Here is a 6,047-nt window from a genome sequence, read left to right on the forward strand (position 1 = left end):
TCTTTCACATCTTATTTTTCTTCACCATATCTAAAATTCTGGGATATTTATCTTTCTTTTACTCTACTAAAATGTGGAGAAAATACCTAAAAAGATGAAACTAAAGAAATGCTTTTTAAAATGTGTTGGTAAATTCTAATTAATAATTTATTTATGAGGAAAAAGTAAGGACCCCCTTGTCTGAATGTGTTGAATCCGAATGTGCTTAGCTACTCTGTATCATAATTTGGGTGTGAATCGTATTGTATCGCATCGCAAGGTGCCACATACGCATCTATATGGGACTGGAGATGCTAAATCAGGGGTGTCAAACTCATTTTTGTTCAGGGGCCACATTAAGCCAAATTTGATCTGCAGTGGGCCGAACCAGTAAAATAATAACATAATAATACATAAAAAATGTCAACTCCAAACTTTTCTCTATTTTTTAGAATGAAAAAAGTAAAATTATGTAATGAAAAGGTTTACATTTACTAACTATCCTTTAAAACAATGTGAATAACATGAACAAACTGAAATTTCTTAAGAAAACTAAGTGCAATTTTAACAATAATCTGTCTCAGTTTATCATTTACACATGTAAATTACAATTTACAGATCACAGTGGATCTACAAATACACAAAACATTGAATAACAGGTAGAAAATTGATAAAATTACACTTCAGACATTTCAAAATGTTCATATTTGTTGAAGTTATTCGTGTTTTTGTGAAATGTTAGTTTGTTTTAGTGTAAATACAGTAAAATGGCATGAAAATGTTTACATTTACAAAGGGCAAAATTTGGAGTTGTGAGTTTTTATAGGTTATTATGACAGTATTTGACTGATCCGATCCATTGGAGATTAAATTAGTCTGAATGTGGAACCTGAACTAAAATGATTAATATCTTCAGTGCAATTTTTGCATTTCACAAATTCAACCCAGGGGCCGGATTGGACCCATTGGTGGGCCAGATTTGGCCCCCAAGCCGCATGTTTGACACCAGTGTGCTAAATCAAGATTTCATTTCATTTATTAAGATCCCCATTAGCAACTGAAACATCACATGCTAATCTTCCTGGGTTCTCCTCTGCCTTACATTACAATTTTAATTATTTAAAATCTCAATATGTGCCCACTGTCTCCATTTAGGTAATAGTCTAGTCCAGACTCTGACTAATATGGCATAGCCTAATGGAAATGCAGATGCTTATGCTTAGATTGTTAATAGGCTACATAATGTTTTAAACACTTTACTTAATGAGCTTCTAACAAAAGTAGGCTGTGAAGGTTCAGGTGAAAGCCCAGACAGGATAGTAGGAATGAGCTCTCCATGTCTCCATCAGTAGGCCACTTGTATATTTTTCTCTTCTCTTTCTGTCAGTTGTAGGCAAAGTAGTCTGACTGAATTCATCCTTCCAATGAAGGACTGCATGCCACTAGTATCAGTACTCACTGACAGTGTCCTGAAAATGACTGACAGAGATATGAGACCATATTTGTACCATATATATTTGTACTGTTAAGCAAAAACTCACTAGAAATTGTAAGGGCCTATTGTATTAATACACTGAACAAAAATATAAACGCACCACTTTTGTTTTTGCTCCCATTTTTCATGAGCTGAACTCAAAGATCTAAAACTTTTTCTATGTACACAAAAGGCCTATTTCTCTCAAATATTGTTCATAAATTTGTCTAAATCTGTGTTAGTGAGCACTTCTCCTTTGTCCTTTGCTGAGATAATCCATCCACCTCACAGGTGTGGCATATCAAGATGCTGATTAGACAGCAGGATTATTGCACAGGTGTGACTTAGGCTGGCCACAATAAAAGGCCACTCTAAAATGTGCACTTTTACTGTATTGGGTGGTCCAGGGGGATCAGAAAACCAGTCAGTATTTGGTGTGACCACCATTTTCCTCACACAGTCTTCTTCATGAATTCTCTGAAACAGCTTTGGAGATGGCTTATGGTAGAGAAATGAACATTCAATTCACAGGCAGAAGCTCTGGTGGACATTCCTGAAGTCAGCATGCCAATTGCATATTCCCTCAAAACTTGTGACATCTGTGGTATTGTGCTGTGTGATAAAACTGCACATTTTGGAGTGGCCTTTTATTGTGGCCAGCCTAAGGCACACCTGTGCAAAAATCCTGCTGTCTAATCAGCATCTTGATATGCCACACCTGTGAGGTGGATGGATTATCTCAGCAAAGAAGAAGTGTTCACTAACACAAATTTAGACAGATTTGTGAACAATATTTGAGAGAAATAAACCTTGTGTGTACACAGAAAAAGTTTTAGATCTTTGAGTTCAGCTCATGAAAAATGGGAGCAAAAACAAAAGTGGTGCGTTTATATTTTTGTTGAGTGTATGTTGTTTGATATTGATATAGCTAGTCATTTGCTTGAATAACTTTGTGCAATTTATTTATTTATTTTCTTGGAATATGAAAAATATCCCTCTTTGTAATTTTTTTGTTTGGTAATATTTAAGTTATTCATATTGTTTACATTTATCATGGTGCAGGTGACATTTTATGTTTTGGCCCTTGAGTTGTTTTCAAAACAATATGAACACAACAAAATAACAAACACTTGATTTTTTTTATATAAAAAAAAATTGTCATTTAGATTGAAAGGTAAGAAAATGACAACAAACATATAATGAATCGATATTGACAACTGAAAGGTCTATTTGGCATACTCCGTAATGGAAATATTTTGTGACAACATGATAACTCCTCAATAAAGGGAAGACAAAACACTGCCTCTGAAACACTAAACTGTTGTCTACATTTTATGTTTTAGTTAGCACAGACCATGTATGCTGTCATCAGATATGTAATGATAAAAAATAAAAATGATCATGTTGATGGAAAAAAAAAAACAAATTTAATTCCTTCAAGAGAAACAAAATCTATCAAATTTATGTTTTTTAATGCGAAACATACAAATGGGTTAGACCATCCACACCAAAGAGCTTGACCCTTTCTCTGTTTGAAAGTCCAAATTAATCCAGATTTAAAGGACTTCTTTACATGTGATTGATTAAAGGTAACATGACAGTTTCAGGTCTTCATTTATATCAAGAGGCTTCGCTGTGGTATGTGTATGACACATATAAGTGTAACTCCACGTCTAGAAGAGATGAAACTTTTCAATACACCAGAGCCTTAGAGATCCAGCAGAGACATGGGTAGTCTGGACATAGTGTTCAGTCGGAGCATGTTTCATGTTTACAGCACGTATTACAGTCTGATGTTCAGAGATGTGAGTCTGGAGAACTGTATTGGTTTAACAAGTCACAAAGGATTTCACCATATACACTATACACACCCCCCCACACACACACCCACACACACACACACACACACACACACACACACACACACAATCGAGATGTGTATCATATCAGCCTTACAACTAAGATTCCCAACCCTATCCTCCGTACAACATGGTGATGATTGCGGCCAAATTGTATAATCCAGAAAGTGCCAATTTGTAAACTTTGGTCTTGCTTGGTGCTTCTTCCTGGGGGAACAGCCTTTCAGATCATAGTGATACAGTATAGGTTGTAGATACTTTTTACACTACAGTGTGTTTACAGTTCCTGGATTATTACATCTGCTGAGCAAAGATACATTCTTCTCTGGGAGTCATTTCATGTCTCCCTCCTGAACAATCTGATGGCTATATGATAGACTTTGATTATAACTTGGGAAATTGGGATGTATAGATTTCTGCTAAATTGCTAAATCTTGATTTATTATTTGTACATTATTTAGAAATGTAACATAGAATTTGTCACTAATATATAGTATACTACTACTACTACTATATATTCACTTATAAAGATGATTGATTCCCACTTTCTGAAATACATTTTCAAGTACTTTTATCATCTCCACTTGTGCCATGGTCAGTTCTCACCTAGTCATATAAACAAAGCTTTAGGACAGTACAGAGGGTGAGGCGTGTTATAAAAATGTACCTGCAGACAGAACAGGACAGAAGGTCTAGTTTAAGACCAGGTCCAGACCAAGTTTTATTTCATCATTTGTCAGAGACTTTCTTTTTATACAGCAAAGAACTTATCAAAAAGCTCATGTGTGAAAAGGGCAAATGTGTTTAAGAAGTCAAAAAGAAATGGCATAAAAGAGACGCTGACTGAGTTGCAGTACTAGAAAAGCAAATATTTGAAATAGAAGTTCTAAGAGTTCTTCTTTAATTAATAGAATTTCATGTCTGCATAAAGGTTTGGGAACTGGTTTGGGAACAAAGAAATGAAAATATGCTGAATTAAACATTTTAACCTGGTATTAACGCATCTTATTGATCATTTTTAACCCCTAAAGACCCAGTGCTACTTTTGTGGTAGTTCCCAAATGAATTTTTCTCTATAGTTAACCTTTCCTAAGTGATTTATCACCATTTATTATAATAGTATCCTCTGTATTTGGCATTTTGCACTGTAAATTATATATTTTCCTAAATTTAATTTCAAATATTTTATATAAATAATGTGTTGCGCACTTTTACTCCCCCTCAGCCAAATATAGTGTAAGATTCTGTTGAAAGTTACTGCCCTATAATTTAGATTAGATTGTCTTTGTGTAAAACTTATTACATACATATTTATACGAAAGTATTCAGATATTATAACTGCACAAGGCCATTTGACCTTGAAAAAGTAGGTCAAGGTCAGCTATTTTCAATATGTTTCTGCTCCATGTCAAGATGCATCCATAGTATAGATTTGGTGCAGATAAATCAATGCATTCTTCAGATAATGCAATTATGTCGTTGCATGGACAGACAGACAGATGACAAAACGATTACATTACCCCTCAGCCAAGAGTTAAAAACTGAAGAAAAAGGGACTTTTTCAGCAAAATATGCAATTTATTTAACATAAAAACAAGTGTCTCCATCCACTGTCATTGATCCAACTCCATGGGTTTTACTGGTGAATTAATGCTGTAGAAGATGACGGTGTTTCACGTTCACTACGGAGCCTGTGAATGTCCAAATGAGTCGTATCTGATGACGATGAAAAGATGACAAACTGCATTTTACACCAATTTTTTACATGGATTGATAGGAGGGAAGTTATTGACCATTTTAGATCAGCAGATGGTTTTGGTTGCTGGTGGAGGTTTGGGTCTTTATGGGTTAAGTTACTGAAATACTGTTTGTACACCTTGTCTGAATATGTGCTGCCTTGCCAACTCTTCAGTGTGTGTCTTCTAAATGGGGACATAGTGACCTAAATAGTTGGTTTAGCTAACATCCCCATAACTGGACAGCACAGAAAAAGAGCAGATGACAAAAACTTGAACTGAGACGATGTGAAACACTTCTGAAAAACCATAGCCTGATCAGGACTATCCACAAAGACACAGTTTGGCATTTACACAAGGTACTAACAGTAGCTAGAGGCAATCTTTGTTGTTCTTCATTTGTTTTGGAACTGTGACTTATTTTATCTACTTGAGCCATTTCCTCTGCTATTCATCATCTCATGGAAAGTGGTAGAACAAGAACAAAATCCAATTTTTGGATTTGGATCTGTCGGATCAACAGTACAAAGCACAGTGGCATACATATACAGAGCGCATTTTAATTTAATATATTCTGAGCATTTTGTCATAAAAATAGAAATCAACACAAACATAGTCCAAATAAAAGCCAAAGACAATAACATATTGGAAAGTCATTACAGCAAAGGAAGCAGGTGCTCGCCTGAAAAAAATTAGGTTTATGTTATGTCACAATGGGGGGGTTCATAACTATAGAGGAGGGGGTCATCTCTATGTATCCCACTGGAATCCACCACTGTTGTGTTTCCATATTTGCACAGTAACTTTGAATGGCTTTCATCTTCTTCTCCTTCCGTCAGATGGCATCCACTGGTTTGGTTCTTTACTAGCAGACCATATGTTAATACCCCTTCAACAAAAACCCCAGTGGTCGTTTTGTCTTGTCAGTGGCCACAGTGGGGAGGATGAGATGAGGATTTTTCCTGTCATCACAACTCCACTGCTACCTGCCACACACTA

Source organism: Sphaeramia orbicularis, chromosome 14, assembly GCF_902148855.1.
Source record: "Sphaeramia orbicularis chromosome 14, fSphaOr1.1, whole genome shotgun sequence".
In the NCBI taxonomy this organism is placed as follows: Eukaryota; Metazoa; Chordata; class Actinopteri; order Kurtiformes; family Apogonidae; genus Sphaeramia; species Sphaeramia orbicularis.